The sequence below is a fragment of the Papaver somniferum genome, chromosome 10, assembly GCF_003573695.1.
Source record: "Papaver somniferum cultivar HN1 chromosome 10, ASM357369v1, whole genome shotgun sequence".
In the NCBI taxonomy this organism is placed as follows: Eukaryota; Viridiplantae; Streptophyta; class Magnoliopsida; order Ranunculales; family Papaveraceae; genus Papaver; species Papaver somniferum.
The window spans coordinates 153290929-153311494 of NC_039367.1; the positions used below are offsets into that span (position 1 = coordinate 153290929).

At 35.2% G+C, this 20566-nt stretch overlaps 1 long non-coding RNA gene across 2 annotated transcripts; it reads left to right on the top strand.

The window, feature by feature from the left end:
* The first annotated feature begins 169 nt into the window (after nt 1-169).
* On the top strand, nt 170-4755 carry LOC113317792. Of its 2 annotated transcripts, none has more exons than XR_003344011.1 (6): nt 170-507; nt 923-1001; nt 1100-1190; nt 2100-2356; nt 2641-2790; nt 3720-4755. It is a non-coding gene; the product is annotated as an uncharacterized LOC113317792 (long non-coding RNA). The 2 variants fall into 2 exon arrangements; XR_003344012.1 differs by having other exon boundaries at nt 2110-2356.
* The last annotated feature ends 15811 nt before the right edge of the window (nt 4756-20566 follow it).

Below are 20566 nucleotides of genomic sequence, written 5' to 3' on the forward strand. Positions count from 1 at the left end.
GGGGGGCGGTTAGCTTGGGGGTGTACCAAAATGTAGGAATTGACGTTTAGTCCCAGATGTGTTGGGCTTTGGACGCTCTAGTCCTACCCTCTCAGACCTAGTACTGGTTAGTCCTAATTTACTAAATTCAAAACGAGTTGGTCCCTTTCTCGACGATTGAGTCCAAATTGAACTTTTTTGATGACAAATATAACCCTTGTATAGAACCTAGAGTACTAATTTGTTGGTAGTTCATTTATTCATTCTTCTATCGGCGATGAAACCTACCACGAAGAGCCAGAAATCTTCCATGTCTCTTTAATCTGGAACGGAAGCGAAGAGAAATCTTGTATATCTTCATATATTCATCGATTTTCTTATCTTAAATCGTTATTCTCATTCAGTTTACATAAATCTAGATTCTCGGTGTTAATGAAGTTCGCTGAAATGAAAATCCCAGGAGCAAGTTTAGTTATCACTAAGTGATGGAGATAAACGAAGAAGATATGATTGAATCTCTTAATAAACGTAAGTTCCACATTCGATTTCAATTCCTCCACGTTCTGATCTACTTTTTCTATGTTCGGGAACTGTTTTTATTGAATTTGTTAGTATTTTTTTAATTTCAATTGCTAATATATATGAATTTAACCTCATCTCTCCATTTAGATTTATAAATTTTCTATCCGAATCAGCTAAGTCTCATTTTTCGTAATTGACATCGACATTATTTCAAATCCCTAATTTAGGACCCTCATGTTTCACTTGTCTGTAAGCTATTGTGTTGTAGCCAACGGTATCAACTAATAATATCGGTACATTGAGAGAATTCTGGCTTATTGCACCAAAAGGTTCCAAGCTCATAATTCCCGTTGTTGATCCCACAAAATTTAATTATTTTTCTGCAAGACCTGTCAATGAACATTATGTTTCGGCATTGCAGTAAGGCTTCAGAAAGTTTATAAGTGTTACCTTACATGGAGAAATCGTGCAGATTGTGCAGTTGTAGTGCAGGAGCTTTGGTAAGCATCACTATTTCCTAATCTATTTTTTTCAAATGCGAGTGATGGATTTTTTATGCGGACTAAATTTGGTTTTCGTTTCCTCTAAAATGTTATAGGTGGGATATTGGACTTTGCCAAGTGGTATCCTTTTTCAACATTGAGAAAACAGAAACAATTGTTTCTTGATGGGAACGGGTATGGACAAAGGTACTCCTCACTCAACTAATCATACGTAGTTGTAAGGAGTTCTGTTTGTTGTTGCTTAGTTTGCGTACTGATATGTTGTGGCGGGATCTGTTGTTCAAAAAATTGGTGTACTCTTGTTATACAGGTCATATTTCACCATTGTAGTTTTGGAAATTCGACGCTGCGTGATTTTTTTGTCCTAGTTCCTACTTTGTCTTCCTCATAAAGTCCACGATGTTATGGGAATACTCCAGAAGTTTTCTTCATTTCTAAAATTATTGTGGCTTGTCAATTTGTCTAATATGCATAGAAGTCCTAATTAGTGCGCCCTAAAGCCAACTTCTGGCTGCTATGCTTGGTAGTAAAAATCAATATAGATAAATATGACTAGATATGCCATGTTTAGCCACATTAAAGTTATCCATCGGCTCGAACAAGTCTTCGTTTTATGTTGTGCTTATTTTGGGAGCTCAAGATTAGCTACTATAAAAGAAGGATATGTTATATTAATTAGATATCATGATTCACCATTTGTCTCTGAAATCCTGTGCTCAATAACTATATTTGTGAATCAAATGAAATTAAGTAGTTCCAATGCATGTTATATTATGTAAGCTTTCCTAAAATTTTAAGTCTGTAACTTACAGTTTTTTTTTAAATTTAGATGTACCACTGTGCACATACGGTTGCTTCAATAATGATACTAAGGAAAGTGACACGAAGTTTACATATTCACATAATATCTTGGATTAGAGTTTATTGAGATTATTTAAACTTTTAGTTTATTTGTAAAAGATGGATGCTCATGTTTGATAATATGAGGAACTGTTTCACTTTAGTGATAAAATACTGTAATTTATTTTGCCATATAAGAATCTAGGTTAATTGAGTGTCATGAGGTGTTTTTTTTCATGTTGAAATTGTTTAAAGGGTACTGCAGGTCGACGAAGTAGCTTGTTGGTTGATTAAGAAGGTACTCATTTTTGTTAAGGTCATAGGATGATGCGGTTGATCTTGTTGTACGATGGACGTGGATTGTAGCGCAAGATCTGCTTGCTAGTATCTCTACTATAACACCACTCCTTGAAGCTTTTACTAGTCAAAATAACGTTGCATTGGAGTGTGGGATTCTCAATTGATAAGAAAGTTTGTTAATGGCATAGATGGAGACAGTGGCTTCACCGCTGGTATTAAAATCTCTCACTATATTGTGTCTTCCTTACGTAATTTCTATATATGGATATGAAGTGGACAAAAGAGAAGCTGTTTTTCCTTATGGCTATAATTCTTTTGTTTGGAATTGCGCCCAAGTACGAAAGAAGATAGGCAAACTTCATTTGTTTTAGATCATTTTTACCTTTATGTATAGAACAATTCAAAGATCTTATTTTTGTTTTGCATGATTGCAAAAGTTGATTTTGATTGGCTTGATTTTTGTTAATTATGAGGTTTGTTTTGACGATTTTCACAGTTTGTGGAGGATAACATGTCCCAGTATGATGATATGGACTACATGGGGGGTGATTATGAAATGGATGATGTAGAAGACGACATGGATGAAGAATTCCACGGTAGAGGTTTGGGTGATTCCGAGTCTAATGAGGATGATGATGACCAATTGGTTTGTCTTTTGAACTCACTCTCTAGTATTGTGGAATGTACTGCATTGGGTTTAATTGCTTGATATATGATTTTGCTACGGGTTGATAAAGATTTTATTTGGATTCTATGCGGACTAGTAAAATAACAGATACGAGATGATACGAGATGATACGAGATGATTTTATTTGGATTCTCCAGTAATTCTTAATGTGTACATAATTGTACATATGTTGATTTAGAAATTTTTTGAAATTAGATAACACTTCTTATGACCAAGTCCCCATGTTGATCTTAATGTTATATCAAAGTTTTTAGTCTAGAATTATGAATTAGAAAATGTAGTGCTGTTATTAAGCTCAACTGCTAGTAAAGAGTCACTTCCAGTTGGTTCTGACAGAAATTAGATGTGTACATATTTGTACACCTAAGATATAAGTGTACGTTGTTGTACACGTGTGACAGAAATTGCATGTGTGCATAATAGTCCACTCTAGGACTCTTAATCAAATTTTAGTGAACAATCTTTTTTCATTTCTTAGATGTCGAATCATTGATGTTATGAGTCACTGACTGTTATGACAGAAACTACATCTATACATATTAGTACACTTACAATATAAGTGTACATTATTGTTCACAAGTGATAGAAATTACATGTGTACATAATGGCGCACCTGTAATACAAGTGTACATTGTTGTGCACTTTTTAATACACGTGTACATTGTTGTGCACATGTGACAAAAATCACAAGATGGTGGACATATATCGCATAAGCTTATGCATGCGTTAGTTTCTAGTTAGTTTTAGGGTTTTATGGAGGTAAATATATGTGTGTACTCTAGAATTTTGTTAAATGTGAAATATTTTGAACAAGATAGATTCATTTGTGAGGTGTTTCGGACAAGACTAGTTATTGAAGTTTTGTTGTTCTCTTCTATTTGTTACAGGCAATTGATGCTATTGATGATACGGATATTCCTCCAAGATATGTGAATAACATAGGTCTTTCTGCAAGAGTTGGAAGGCTTAATGTGGACTAGGTCGATCCTGATCAGTCATCTGAATGAGGCTTTCATCGTGCAATGGCTCTTGCTGGTGGTGAATTTTTAGAGGTTAGATTTTTCTTTGTTAGCTCTGTATATGAATATTTGTGATTTTAGTTTCCACTTCTGCTGAAAATATGCTGTCAGCAAGCAAGCGAAGGGTTGTGAGGCAGAGAAGGAGAGTTTTACTTGATAAACTTACCCGAAACACAAGTGTACAAATTAGTGTACCTCTAATACAAGTGTACATATTGGTGCACCTGTAATAAGATGAATGCAGGTGGATTTCACTGCCATTTCATCTCAGAAACAAGCCTTTTGTAGGAACTGAGATGGTGGATTTCACTGCCAATTTCATCCTAGAAAGAAGCCTATTTTATGTTTCATTGACCAAACCCAAAATAAACATACCTATCATTTTTAGTAAACTCTAAATAGCAAATATGCATATCTTTGTGAAACAGATGAGTGCATAGTTCTATAAGAGCCCGCAACTAGTATTATGAAGGTGCCTTTGTATTGTGAAATTGTTAAAATAAGTTTGGGTTTCTTTGAATTTGTTTGTTTTGGGGACTAGTTTGATTACTTTATTTGTTATGAAGAGGGAAGAAATGTTATAACTGGTTCAGTGGGGTAAGATGTAAGAACTCATTTGGAACAAATGCAAACACACAGACTTTTCCCATGATTAGACCGAGTAACTCATGCGAAGGTGGCAGCAGAGTTAGAGCTGCAGTTGTTTCTGGGGATGAGCATGCTAAATTATCAGGAGCATTTCAGACACTGGCAACAGATATGCTTCCTACAATTGATGATTTCTGTATGCATGTTGGGACATAGAATGTTCTAGAATTCTATGTATAGAATGTCTTGTATTCTAAGTTAAGTGTACGTACACGGAAAGTCTTCTTAGAGTCTGTATATATATCTGTTCTCCTTGTGTGCCAAAAGGCATTGAAAATCATTAATAAAACAAACTCTTCTAAACTTTCTTCTGTTATTCTCTTAACCTAAATGTACCTCAACTTGAGTTGGTATCATCCTTGTTCGATTCTCCATGTCTTCCGCATCTATTCAAGATTCATCTCTTTCAACTATTCTTGCCTCTTCTCAATCCATGATGGCTTCATCACTTTTCTCTCAACGTCATCATATCATTACTGTTAAGCTTGATGAAACAAACTATTCTCTCTGGCGTGCACAGTTCTTACCATATCTTCAAGGTTATGAACTTGATGGTTTTGTCAACGGTGAAAAACCTTGTCCCTCTGCAACCCTTCCAAACACTACAAACCCTAACCATGATTTCGCCTCCTGGAAGAAACAAGACTGTATCTTGCTTGAATGGATTTTCTCCTCTCTAACCCCTGCTGTGTTGCGGCATGTTCATCGCCTAACAACTTCTCGTGAAGTTTGGACTTCTCTTGAATCCTTGTTTGCCTGTAAATCTGCTGCTCATGTTCATCACCTTCAATGTGAATTTCGTTCCTTGAAGAAGGATCACTCTCTATGAGGTCCTATATTGATCGTGCTCGAGACATAGTTGATAGTCTTGTCGTTGCCGATACTACTGTTACCACCATAGAATTGCGCCATTGTATTCTTGCAGGCTTGGATTCATCATATGATCCCATTGCTACCTCTCTGGCCACATCCATGGAATCTATTACCATTGAAGATTTTAGTACTTATCTTCTCACTTTTGAATTGCGTCTGGAACAACGACAAAGGTCTTTCTCATCTCAACCTGTTGCTAACATCGCGTCCTCTGCAAGGTTTTCAACTTCCAAATATGGTTCCCAACAGCGATAGCAAGCTAATGGTGGTGCTAGTGGTGGTACTCGTCAATTACCTCCCTGTCAACTGTGCGATAAACCAGGACATCCTTCTCTTCTAAACCTTCTTCTGTTATTCTCTTAACCTAAATATACCTCAACTTGACTATGCACAAGGATGAGCCTGATTGGGATACACCAACGGGTGAAGTCGCTTCCTTAGGTGATGCAATTGAAGATATTCGTCAAGGCAAGGTTTGTTCTTTCTTAGCTCTGATCACTTACTCTTCTTACCCAAAAGTACTAGTGAAACCGTGAAAATGATGATACCCACAACTTTTTTTCTTTTCTTTTTTGAGCAGACAGTTGCACCCATAACTCGGAACTGGATGGTCATTGTTGTTGATGACGACGATAGAGCAAATGAAGGAGATCTAATAATGGCAGCAGAGTTGGCAAACTAGTCATTGTTGTGGTTGATTCCAGTTGTATGTGGTATACAAACTGGTGCGCCTTGTCTTGTCTCTGGATTTCTGTGAATGTGTACTTTATACAACAGTGTAAACTAATTTTTTTTAAAAATGAGAATTACATAGTCATATGGGTACTCTTTTTGTAGCCCTCAGAAAGAGTTTTCGGAATATATAAAGTTTTCGAATTATGAACAACCGGTTCAAAAGATAAATTGTTTTTAATTATTTTTATATTATTTAAAATTGCTGACATCATCATAAATCACAAATCACTTTGCACTAGAATATAAATATTTGGACTAAATTTTAAATCTAGAGGGTTATAAATGTATTTATCATATTTTAAATAACTTTTGGACTAAATTGTATCTAGTTAACTCGGGATGGACTAATCCGTATTTTTTGACGCGTTTTTGGACTAAACCGTTTTTTCCCTACCAAAATACAAATAAGACGAAACAACAGTGGCCTTCAGATTGGTACACCCCAAACAAATTGGTACCCGTTAGCAGCCTTGCATTCCAATGGCGACTTTGCTCGACACCCCAAATTCTTGACCCCAATACACTCTCCAATGACGTGCCGTCACCTCCTATCTCATGGAGTAAACATGAGGTCCATTATCATTTGTTTGGGTCATTTACATGGTGACACATCATGGGGAAGGAAGTGGGGGCTAGAATTTTGGAGGTGTCAAGCATTTTCGTTTTAATTGCACTAATCCGAAACTGCAATGGTTTTCGATCCTCGGGAATTAAGGGATTGAATATTGAGAAATAGCTCAAGGATCCTTTCTTCCAAAAATCTTAACCGTGACCGACCTCATATATCAGACATTATACGGATCCTTCTCTAGGTTTTTACCTTGTCTAAAAATCTTTCTCTTTATCGCATTATTTATTTATTTTTTGAATGTCTATAACTCGATTGTCTCTTCCAATCTCTAAACCTACAAAGACCATTTTGACACTGGATATTTAAAACTCAGATAGACAATCGTCGAAGGAGTTGCAAATATAAGTTCGTCTCAATTGATGGTTCACAACTAGGGTATTATTTGGAGAAACGCATAAGTTCTTCTCAAAAATTTCAGAATTTTTAGAGTTGTAAAAGTATTTTTTTGATATTTTACAAAATAGAGAAACGTTTCTGATATGGTGATTCAAACGAAGTTTGTAGATCTAGATATTATCTTCAAAACTCATATTTTATTTTCCGATTCAGAATTAAGGTTTGTGAGATGTGGTGTATTAGGTGATTGAGAAATTCCTGTGTCCGTGGTCAAAGTATAAACGAAAATTATGACATGAAATTGGAAAAGGGACATGGATACCAGGAGCCTGTGGATGAACACAAGTCTTCCAAAGCTGACAAAGGCGAGAACATCAAACAACTCTAAGTGTAGTCTTCAGAAGAAAGGTATGTTTCGTAAAACTGATGAATCCGGCATTACTTTAATTAAGGGTGATTGTTATCTTTGTAAAATTCATTGCCACGCGGAAGTAAATTATAGACAACATAAAAACATTAATAAGTAGAAATTTAATGCTAATTTAATTGAAACAAACTACAACGAGTTTAGTGGCATGATGTCGAAAATTATTTTAATAACCAATGTGAGAGACCAGTAGGTGGACTATGGAGCCACCGAGAATGTTTGTTGAAACAAAGACCTGTTTACCTCCTATCAGAGGATAGGGGATGTCGAGAAACTCTTTTTGAGTAACTCATCTGCAACATAGGTTGCATAAAAGGAAAAGGTCGAGCAGAAGCTCATACTTGTAATATTCTCACATTCAATGAAGTTTTCATGTTCGGAGCATATGCAAGAATCTTGTATCTTGTTTTGTTATAGATTGTAAAAGATTTAAAATTTTAATTGAATCTGGAAAACTTGTTGTAACTAGGCAGTGATTTTTTAGGCAAGAGTTATAGGACTTTGGGTATATATAAGCTTAACGGGAAAACTGATTAAGTGAACATAGTTGATTCTTGTGCTTTCTTTCTGTGATTGAATGTTTTGGGTGGTAGACTTTGAACCGTAAACTTATAAGTCAATGCTTAAACTGGCCAGCATAGGCTGCCACGTTGATTAGTTCAAGATTACCTGTGGCCTTGTGTCTGTGTGTGGGGTGGTGGTGGTGGGTTGGGGTTGGGTGGTGGTGGTTGGGGGGAGGCAGTCCTCTTAACTAGTATATTCTGAATAAAGTAACCATTTAAGGATCAGATGAAACTCCATATGATTTATGGAAAGTTAGATGACCTTCTTATGAATGCGTCAAAGTGTGGAGGTTTTTGACTAAGATTGTAATTCCTCTTCCAAAAAGAACTAGATTGAAACCAAAAATGTTGATTGTGTCTTCATATATGGTATGTCGTATACTTCTACATATAGATTTTTGGTTGTATGTTCTGATTTTTTAGACTATGGTGTTATTTTTTAGACTTTGGTGTGAATATTATTACGGAATCTAGGAATGTTGAGTTCTTTGAACATGTTTATTCTTAATCCTGTACCTCATTAGAGATGTGATATTGATCCCCCAGATTTATTTTCAAATAGTCAGAACTTATCTTAAAGGAAGATGAAGTTTGTAAGTTGAACAAATCTTTATATGGATTTTAAAATAAGCACATAAACAGTGACATGGAAAATTTGATTGTGTGATAATGTGTAGTGGATTTAAGTTAATGAATCTGACAAGTATATTTACAAGTAACTTGTTAAGGATGCTTGTGTGATTGTATGATTGTATGTTGATGATATGCTTATACTTGATACAAACATGGATGTGATTAATTCCACTAAAAACATGCACTGAATGAGGACGTTGACTTGAAAGACTTAGGCCCTTTTGATGTAATCTTAGGGATGAGGATTAAAAGATAGTCAATCATTTATAGTCTTAGTCATTCTTATTATGTTGAATTTGTTCTTATGAGATACAATCATCCTAATTGTAAGCCTGCGTGTACTCCATACGATTCTTCTTGTAGACTCGAGAAAAATAAGGGTAATGGAGTATCTTAACTTGAATATTCAAGAATTATAGGATGTCTGATGAATTTAATGAACTGTAAGAGTCCATACATTGCCTATATTGTGCGTAAGTTAAGTAGATGTACTTGTAGTCCAGTGCAAGAGCATTTGGATGCACTGAGTAGAGTATTATGGTACCTAAAATACGTTATGACCTTTTATTTGATTTATGAAAGGTATCTTGTTGTCCTTGAGGGGCTTTATGATGCGAACTGGATAGTTTACTTAGAGGAGTCTAAGTTTACGAGTGGATATGTTTTCACTCTAGCAGGAGGGTTTATTTTTGGAAGATTTCCAAACATACTTATATTGCTCAATTCATTATGGAATCTGAGAGTATTGCGTTAGATAAAGCACGAGAGGGGGCTGAGTGCCTAAGATGCTTTTTAGAAGACATTCCTCTCTGGCATAGGCCTGTGCCAGCTATATCTATATATTGTGTTAGCCAAGCTATAATAGCTAAAGCGAAAAATAACTAATCTCAATTGGCGTTATTTCCATTTATTGGATAAATTCCAAGGAGATTATCGCACAACCTTTGACGAAAGGTTTGGACAAAGAGATGGTTAAAAATGCATCGAGGGGGATGGGGCTTAAGCTCATAAATAAAACTTTCCATGAAGGATACTCAACCTTGCTGACTGGAGATCCCAAGATCAAGGTTTCGAATGAGACAACTAATTTTTGGTAGGTAAAGGTAAACACTATCAGGAATTGAAATTCTTTGTCCTTTCCCTATGGTGTAGACGTGATAGTGTAACTGCATGTGAAGGATGACTTTTAAGAAGTCTTAATGAGTTATATAGTTTTAATTTAAGATTGAAGTGGAGTGTACCAGTAAAACTCTTTATGGAAACTCACCTATCTGAATGAGGAAGTGGGGCCGCTTCCTATGAGAATGTGAGCTTTGATTCTCTAGAGCATTCTGAGAAACATGATATGTCCAGGGCCAAATTGGACAAAACGACACGAGCTTGGAAGAAACCTTGGAGATATCATCCGTGGTCGTTATCGCGAATTATATCAAGACATAGTTCACTGTCTCTAACAAGTAATTCCGGCAATATCTCACTAAGCAAAGGTTCAAGACCTCATGGACACCTCTGCCTATAATGGTATTTCCTTCGCTTTTTATGTGATTTTCGTTTTGATAGTTTTGGTATTACTGGAACTTAGGACCTAAGGGTCACTAAGGGTTCACTAGTTCATGCTTTTTCACTTTGGTGAAAGGAACCTTTAGTCTCACTTGTGAGGAACTAAAGATGAAAGTTCTTTATACTATATGATTTTTACAATCCACAGTATGACCCTGGGGTCAACACACTGTTGTGTGAGGGAGATGACGTTGGAATGGCAAGTATGACTTCAACTTGAACGATCTGTCTGTCTGTTCAGTCAGTTCGGGTCGTGAGATTAGGTTGTTGATTTACCAAGATTTATCCGTGTTTTCGTGTTTCATTTAGTTTTCATTCATGTGGGGATTGTTGGAATACGATTAATATAATGGTAGTAAGGGTTTTAAATTGACTAAATACTAAATATAGATTGAATCGTGCAACCTTGCTAGTTTTCTCATTCATGGTTTTATAGTGTTGAGCTTGTTGGAGGTTGGGGCAAAGCTATGTTCAACATGGTTTTTATTGTGTTTAGCTTATTGGAGGGTGGTGAAGCTTAAGGGTCTATGAATAGCATTTCAAATTGATTAAATTCTTGATAAAGACTGAAATATGCAACCTTGTTTTTTTATTCTTCATACATGAAGCTGCTTTTTTATGTCCCAAATGCATGTACATGGGGTGCTCTATGAGGTTTTTAATTTCAAGCGTATAAATCAATTTGTGCATTTTGCTCTTCAAATGAAAAGTTCAATTGTTGTGCATAAAGATTGAACTTTCTTCCTTCTACAAGCGTGCTAGACTTTTGCTTTATGATCGGGTAGTTTCCTCAATTTCTTTTCGGTATGTCATATAGGTCCTGTTGCCGAACACATGTTTCACTGGCAAGCAACAATAATGGGTCCCCAAGACAGTCCTTACGCAGGAGGAGTCTTTCTAGTAACTATTCATTTTCCTCCAGATTATCCATTTAAGCCTCCAAAGGTAACTCTTGAACTGACCAATGAATATATCCCTGGTTTGCTTTTTCCTTAAGATGATTAATTTTGAATTTTGAGACTTCTAGTAGAGAATAACTGAAATTGTATCCTGTTAACTTGGTGGCTGGTTTAATGTGAATGCCTTATCGTCATTTTCAATCTTTTGTTTAACTTCTCTGTTTATTTGCTGTTCTATCTACTCTGTAGGTCTTGCACGATGGAAATACAAACAAAAATGCCTTCAAGGCACTTATTGTTGGAGAGTACTCTGGGATCAAAGTTGATCTTGTTAAGGATTTTGAAATGGGTTTTTTTAACAAAGCTCCCGAGTTTCTTAAGATGAATCCTCTTGGAAAGCTACTATTACTATCCTTTAAATGTTCATTTTTTTTTAAACTCATACTCTCCATCATTTTCTTTAGATCTGGTGCTTGAACATGTTCGATTTTGTGTAGGTTCCAGTACTTGAAACACCTGAAGGTGCCATATTTGAGAGTAGTGCTAATGCTCGTTATGGTGAGTATATATACATTAATTTTAGTTTGCTGGTTAGAGAATTGTTTTGGTACTTATTAGTTCTCATTCTTCCTCTGTTGCAGTTGCTTCTTTAACCGAAAACAATCCACTCTTAGGATGTTCAGCCATCGATATGGTAAATAGTTGTATGGTTTGTACAATGGTTTGATTTTTTGACTGCAAGTGGGAAATCATCATTTCATACGTTTTTCTTGTGTCTCGTATATAGTGATTGCCATTTGTTAAAGTTTAGATTAATCGTTGTTCAATATTTCTAAAACAATGGTAAAAATGTCAAACAAATTTGTATATATTTTTGCTTGCAGCAAATCCCTAATTTTAGGTTACTAGATTCTCTGATATTCTTTTAGTAGGTGTTTTGTCCATTAGGACCAGGTGCTATTAGGATGTTGATTCGGCAAGCAATTATTATTTTCTTAAAGGCCATATTTTATTATTTTCTCTTTCAGGGTTGTACTACAATTGGTGAAATTTTCCGATTGTTTCATTCTTCTCATTTTGTTAACTTGTCTGGTGCAGGCTCATATTGATCAATGGATTGATTTTTCTGCCGTGGAGGTTGATGCTAATATCTTGCGCTGGTTTATCCCAAGAATTGGGTTTGCTCCATACGTCCCAATAAAGGTAACTCTTCTAAATAGCATTGTGTAATATTGATTTATTTCCTTAAGCGAAAGGACTTTTCTTGTCTTAAAATTTTAAACGTTTCCGGGTCTTAGTAAAAATTGAAGTGTTACTGTTATATTACATGTTCATGACCAGTATTAGTGATGTATGGAAGAAAGCCACAACAGAGTTGATTCTTTACTTGTTCATATCTGTTACTGGAGGTACCGGAATGGTTATCCTATAATGATTAGGGTGTAGATTAAAGTGTATATTTGTAATCAAGACTTGCTGTTTAATTTATATATGTTCTTGCAGGTTGCCTTCAGGACAAAGGTATTCCACCCTAATATTAACGGTAGTGGGAGTAGGGCTGCACATGGTTCGGTTTTTATCGGTTTTTGGCAAAACCTAAACCGAAATCAAAGTATTCGGTTTTCCAGTAATGAAAACCAATGAAACCATATAGCATATTCGGTTTCATTGGTTTCGGTTTCTACTCGGTTTTGTTAAAAACCATACGGTTTTTGGTTAACCGAATGATTTATAAACAATAATGTGTCAGTGCTTTATAGTTTACACAAACAGTACATCCAATACTACAAGCGGCAGAAAATTTTACTGGCAACATATCAGAGGCATAAATGACGAGCAACTAAAATGACAGCAAAAGGCTTTAACTCGAACAATCCTCCTAAGAGTCCTAACCATTCATTAACTACAACTCATCAGTGTGAAAAGATTCATTCTGCTATGGTCAATATTAATGGGTTAACCAATTGGTTTTTGGTTCGGTTTTGAGATAAAACCTAAACCGAAACCAATAATTTTGGTTATCTGAAACTGACAACCATTAATAAACCATAGCAATATGGTTTCGGTTCGGTTTAAAATCTTCGGTTTCGGTTTCGGTTTTTGGTTCTGGTTCGGTTTTGTGCAGCCCTAAGTGGGAGCATCTGTCTTGACATCTTGATGAGGCAGACATGATGTTGGACATGGATTTTTGAGCCACAGATTCGGAAAATTGTTAATGAGATACCTCCTCGCCGCCAGACGCTGATGTACACTGCAACTTGGTCCAAGGAAGTGCGTAAAATTGCTGTCGATTTGTTAGTTAAGGCTGTTCAGGTTAACATTGGGAATACTGATGATCTTGCTGCAAACAAGCTTGAAAAATGGTTCTTGAGCAGGGTTTGATTTATGTTATGTCCATTATATGCTTGGTCATGTAAAAAAATCTATCATTTTCTTTTCTTTTGTTGCACAACACACTTTCATACAAGGTGATATGAAGTTAGCTAGGTAATGCAATTGGAGTGGCAGGTTAACTTGAATGAATGTAAATGTGTTACACTGGCTGCTTAATGTGAATGTGAAATACTTTCGGCAATTCGGTTTCAGCTATAATTTTTTTTTTTTCAAAATAGTTTTATGCACACAACTTCTATTAAGTGTCGTGAAAATGTTATTCATAATAGTAATAAGAGTTGTTATATATTTCTACAATACACATCCTAGGTTGTCTAAGATAGTCCTTCAACTTATACAAGTGTTGTGTTACATATTTCTACGATACACATCCTAGGTTATCTAAGATAGTCCTTCAACTTATACAAGTGTTATGTTACACATTTCTGTGATACACATCCTAGGTTTTCTAAGATAGACCTTCAACTTATACAAGTGTTGTGTTACATATTTTTACGATACGCATCATTTGTTGTGTAAAATAGTCCTACAACACAAGAAAGCGTTATGTTAGGCTTTCAAAAAAAAAATCGAAAGAGAATCACAACTTTGTCAAAATATTGTCGAACCATGAATCACATCACCCTTTACAACTCTTAGTCAAGTATTGTAGAAAATCTTGGACTTTCTACAATACCCCCACTACACAATGCATAAAATAGAGTTGTCGTAGGGGTACTACAACGCTAATACAGTGTCGTCAATGATGATTTTTCCCGTAATGATTTTTTAACGTTTTAATAAAAATTATATTTATTGTTTTTTTTTGCGAATGAAAAACTTATTAGTCCCACACCGTGGAGTTTCCACTTTTTAGTTGTTTTAGGAGATTATATAAGCTTTCTAGTCCCACATCGAGGAGTTCATATTTTTAAGTTGTATTATTCCATTATATAAATAAGTTCACTACTTTTTTAAAATCTATGGGAAAGGGGTTTCTCCAATTTTTAGAGAGACCCCCAAGGGAAAAATACTTTATATTGTTTTCTTTAACGTTCACGATTTTCCTTAAGTGTTTTTTTTTCGGAGTCTCCAAGCTCAAGCTGAGCATCTACTATATATGCTAGTAGTAGGTGTAGTAGGGTGTTTTATCCTGGAGATATCCGTCCTGTGAGGTCTATGGCATCACTCTCAGACGAGAAGTAGGTGTAGTAGGATGTTTTATCCTGGAGATATCCGTCCTATGAGTTGCTGACGGACTACAAGTACTGGTATCTTAGACGAGAATTTTTTAATGAGATACCAACAAGTTATTTCTTTTCTGATGCAAATAATAATCATCTAGTACTAGACCCTTTATATTAATCATTTCGAAAGCAAATAATGATTTTTAGTTTTCATGTTTGATTCAAGGACGATCTTGATTGTCCACAAAGTTTATTTTATTTTTTTGTCAGTTCTCTATGAAAAAGTTTTAAGGTCATCTCTGATACACAATTTATACTACATAATACTTATTTAAAGAAACACCAACAAATAATTCTGCAGTTTGTTTGATACATTATTTTTGTTTTTGAAACTTATGAAGGCATACATACTTCTACAAATATGCTACAAACTACATGTTGATGGTCGGATTCACTTTCTATGATATGGTTTAACTTAATTAATAAATATCAACAATTCGACGAGTTTTTTTTTTTTTTTTTCCTTCCGGTTTTGTAATTTCCTTGTTGTCGAAACAACCTTGGTCTATAAATAGTTCAGTTTATTTCTTGCAAACTATCCTAAGAGCCATGCAAACTTCATTCGTTTTGTTTCTGGTGGGGCCGTCAATCCGGAGAGGAAAGTATCCTAATTAGGCGAAATCTCTTACTATCTCTTGTTTAAAGACTTCTGTCAGATAAAGAAGCTCTACGAGTACCTTTGGTGGGAATTTAGATAATTGCATTGTTATTTTAGTTTTCGATTATTGATTTGATTGACTAACAATTTTTGATCCTTTGACTGCACCTAGTTTTATTATTATTGAGAGCCTTCTCTTCTGACATAAGGGTCGTCACTCAAACTACATCAAAGTATTGACGAGATCTTTAGAACTGTTGTTAGATCTAAAAAAAACTTGTGATCATTCATTATTAACAGACTATGTTCTGTGTGTGAGTTATCGTAAGTGGTAGGTTCAAGTTTGTGGTGTGCAGGTATATAAAAAGGCAATTGAAGATTTGAAGACAAAAAAGACTTTTCTTGTTAGTTTTCGTATCTCGTGATTTGTGCACACATCTGGATCGTCTGGGAACCGACTTAAATTAAATTTATCTTTCATAAATTTGATCATATTGTCGTATTAATCGACAACTATCATTTGGTAATTTTCTACAATCTGATAGTTATGAATGTTGATATGATTATTCAGATTTGGATTGATCTTTCTGATAAAGGAGTTTACTAGTTTAAACAAAATAACCATTGTCGAACTCAACATATCAACTTAAATATTGAATACCAAATATCTTTGTTCCTTTACTGTTCAAAATACGATCAAAAAGAGCTTAGTGCATAAGACTTTACATCGGTAAAGCATCTTGGGATTCACGTGCGTACTAGACGATCGTAGACGGAGGGATACTGACAAAACTAAGTAATTAGGGTTAGATTACTTGGTCTCATCTATACGAAGTTGGCTTTGTTCTTTGTATAGTGGCTTAATTCCGAGAGTATTCAAAAATGGACTAGGTCCCGACATTTTTCCTGCATCTGCGGTTTCTTTGTTAACAAAATCTTGCTATGTCATTTACTTTACTTCCGCATTATAATTATTTTATTATAATAAATTAAATAACACATGTACGTTAATTCCTAATCACTTGACAATGATCCTATATATAATCAATCGGTCTTGTACCATAACTGTTTCAAGTAAATATCTTGTTGTTGTACTGTCTCGACTTTGTTCCTAGACGATCACACTTGGTATCATACTTATAGGTTGAAACGAAAAAGCGTGGTGTATTTGGGTACCCTCGTCATTTCAGTAGGTTTATGTAATGAAAATTTATGAACCAAAAAGAGACTTAAACTAAGATTTTCATTCATTAATAAGGATGCTAGAAGTCATACATAAATTTTGTGGATGGTTCACAATGGTAATCCTGGATTTCTGGTGAAGAACTAGTGGGTATCGTCATAACTTTGTCTTCATGTTGAAAAATTCCATCATAATTTATTTAAATTCATATCAACTTGTTGTTTATATATTATAAAAAAACCATGGCTCAAACCTGATTTGTTGAAGAAAACTGAAGAGAGTTTAAGCATTTCAAATGCTATAAATTTTTTATGTTGTTTGCTCCTGGGTTTAATCTATTTTAGTTGTTTTAATTCAATGTGTTTTGATGTTATTGATGATGTTATAAAATCAAGTTACTTTATATGGAAGTCTAAATGTAATAAGTATCGTTTAATATAAAATGAAAGTCTAATTTAAGGTTTTAATATTCTCATTAATTAATATTGAAGCCTCTTCTTTTACAAGATATAAACTTAAACAATAAGTTAACTTAAGAACTTAAATAACGACTTCAGTAAAAATTTCGGACACTCTTTAGCCTTCTGGTTAACTTCATTTGACGTATCTCCCATTCAACGCTCCCATGAAATGTTTTTCCTTTTTTTTGTGCTTTTGGTTGTTAACTTTCGAAACTTGAGCTCTTCTTTGCATTTTAGCATGACATTTTCCTGGATTAACTTCTAATTGCACCATCGTTCCGCTTTTACGATTCTTTTCTTTTCTTTTTTACATTAGCACATATCTTATTAACAGCAGTTTCAACTTTTGCTTCACAGAAAAGTGTGATGGTTTTTTGAGACATTTAAAGAAATCTAAAATACTAGGATGAAATGTAAAAGGATTTAGTGGGAAAATCAAGAGAAGGTTGAATTTTGGTATACGTTTTAGTGTTTTAATGGTTGTATTATTCACAGAGGGAAACTCTAGAACAAATATAATATTACTAAGTTCAGTAAACCCGGGAAATTGCGCGGGCTAGTTTATTAATTTACTTAACTATAAGTAAATGGGATATCTTGCTATCCGCATGCATGATAGAAGTCTATACTCTATTATTCTGGTAAGGCTAATTCTAGCAGAATTGTGCGTTGTTCTTGAGATGAAGTAGGATAAAATCCTTCACATGCATGCTTGTAAGCATCAATCTTTCTGGAAGACATCTGGCTACTGATTATCCAGGGGCACGATGATCCAAAACCCGGAGAAATAATATATGGTCCAATCTGCAAAGATAAATAAGATAAAATAATTTTCTTCAACAAACAAAGTTACAAATTAAGGCAGCAAAAATAAGCATATACCTTGTTGGTCTTGTGATAGAGAAGTAGGAGTTTGTCACCAAAGAATCCAATTAATTAGGAACCAACCAAAACTTGAGTGATTTTTGGTAGGGAAAAAGATTCATGCTTTCTTCCTTTCCTTTTGAATCCAAGTTGTCTTCTATGGACAAAAACCATTATCCACGGTTGAAATATCTTTACCTTTGTTATTGCTGATGACTTGTTCTGTGTCCAACAGTTTCCGTACATTCTCAGCAAGTGAACATACTTGCCTAGTGCAAATGAAGTATATATCAGTGACTGCGTCAATCCAAGGATGCACCGCAAATAATGGCAATACTTTATTCCTTAATCTTCTTATCTATGGACTCTAAGGAAAGATAGGATGCTTCATGTTCTGCATAAGTAGCTACTCTATCCAGGGGTGCACATACCCTATCCATACCCGCCAATTCTACCCTACCCGCCAGTTTTTCAACTATATCCTATCCTATCCACTGTTTGGCGAGTAGGGTGGCGGGTAAAGATTTTCTTAACCGCCAGTAAATGGGTAGGGTGGCGGGTATAGGTCATATCCTACCCACCCTACCTAGAAATGCACATACCCTACTCCTACCCGCCAACCCTACCCTACCCGCCAGTTTTTTAACCGTATCCTACCCTATCCATTATTTGGCGGGTAGGGTGACGGGTAAAGGTTTTCTTAATCGCCGATAAACGGGTAGGGTGGCGGGTATAGACCATATCCTACCCACCCTACCGGTTGTCTATCTACATGGACAATACATCTATAGCCTACGTTAATAGTTTCATAAACATGGGATGGTTGGTACTGATGATCTCTGTGAATACGCATTCAAATGATTCTTGTACATTAATGATGGCTCTGGAACACCTGAACACAAAGTATCAACAAAACCAAAACAAAATCCACAGTAAATTTTGTCATCATTAAAAGATGTTGATTAGTTCAATAATATATGGTTTTGAGTAAGCATGGCCTTCTCTTCACCGCTCCAGGTGACATGGTCATCATTTTTCGAGAATATCTCTGTTGATCTTCTTATTTTTTTACCTCTATTTTTGTTTTCCGTTTTCGATCATGTACCTTTGTAATCTCTCTCATAACTTTCGTATCAAAACTTCGTTCATAATTTCTTTAACTCTTTTTGATTGATCCTCTTTTCTTTTCGTATCAGTAACATATTCTTAATATGTTACTGTTCCTTCAAAAAAAAAAATGTTACTCCAAGTTGTAATTGAAACGTACCATCTTTTCTTTTCTTTTGGTTGCATGGCTGGTTCGTCCAGCAACTTGTAATCTTTCCCGATCTTCTATTCTTTTGTACATGCTTAGATAGCTTTGCCGGCGATAACCCTAAAAAGAGGGTAAAATCTTAAAAAACCAAAGAAAACAGATCATCCAAAATAATCCCCGCTCGACTTTATTTACCCTAGTTCGATTCATGTCTCCATCGTTTCATCATGGAACTTAGAATTTCTTAATGCATGAAGAGACACTCCAGTTTAATCATCACTTTCGCAAATGATCTGTTTCAACCACCGTCAGCATATATAGATTCTCCTTGAAGAGTCGTTACCCAACCAAACAGTTTTTATTGCGTGAAGTGTTGGGATTCTATCTTTTCACTGTGAAAAGGCGTCGTATGAATTTCAAAGAGTGATAAGTTGATAACCCAAACGAAACGGCTATTAGGTGAAAAACGCAAAGGCCTGTAGTTAAAAACTTTCACCCTTGGATTATTGGTTTTGGTGTTTCCACGACGTATATCTTCACGAAAATCTTGAATAGACATTTTTTTCCAGGTGACATATCGGTCGGAATGTTGGTGAGCAAAAAGCGTCCGTTAAAATGTATTCGTTATATTTGTATTTCTAAACAATAGTGTCCTTTAGGCTAATCTCGGACATACATTTATCTATCCAGAAGACATACTGGTTGGTATGTTGGTCAACGGAAGGTGTCTGTTGAAATGGATGCTTATGTGGCGCTCTAACTTTTCAGGTTTTTCTGAAAATGAACATAAAATTGACAAATCAGCCTAAAGGATTCTCCTTTCGACACCTCAGCATAAGCATTTCCCTTTATATAAAGAAGTATTGATTTCTTTTAATTTTGGCCTAAAAGTAGGTTAAATTGGAAATGTAATAATATGTTTTTTCTGGGAACAAAGGAAGCAATACGTAGCTACAAGGGAAAATCAGCACAATCTAGTGGTAAAGTATAGCCATCTTATATGAAGCAAGACGTTAGGCAGACAATCTAGTCGACTTTTTCGGTTTTCAGTTTACATACAAAGGATGTGGAGGAAAGAGGTGATTTTATTTTATCCACCTCACTATTAGCCTTCTTCTGAGTTCCAAGTTCGATCTTCCTTCGATTGTTTTCTTAGCTCATGACGATCAACATTCACTTGTTAATATCGTCACATGATCATCATTATGACCGTGAATATCATCATTCGTGTTGTCCAACATCCACAAGCATCTAAGGCTCATCAGCAAATGAATTCATTTTTTTCTTCCAATCGTGATGATTCTTCACTCAAAACATACTGTATTAGAAATCACGCTTCCTTTTCCGATTTAAGGAAAACTGTCCAAACCCTTCATTTATTTAAAAGTTTCTCTCAATTTCAATTGACAAAAACCTGATTAGACACCAT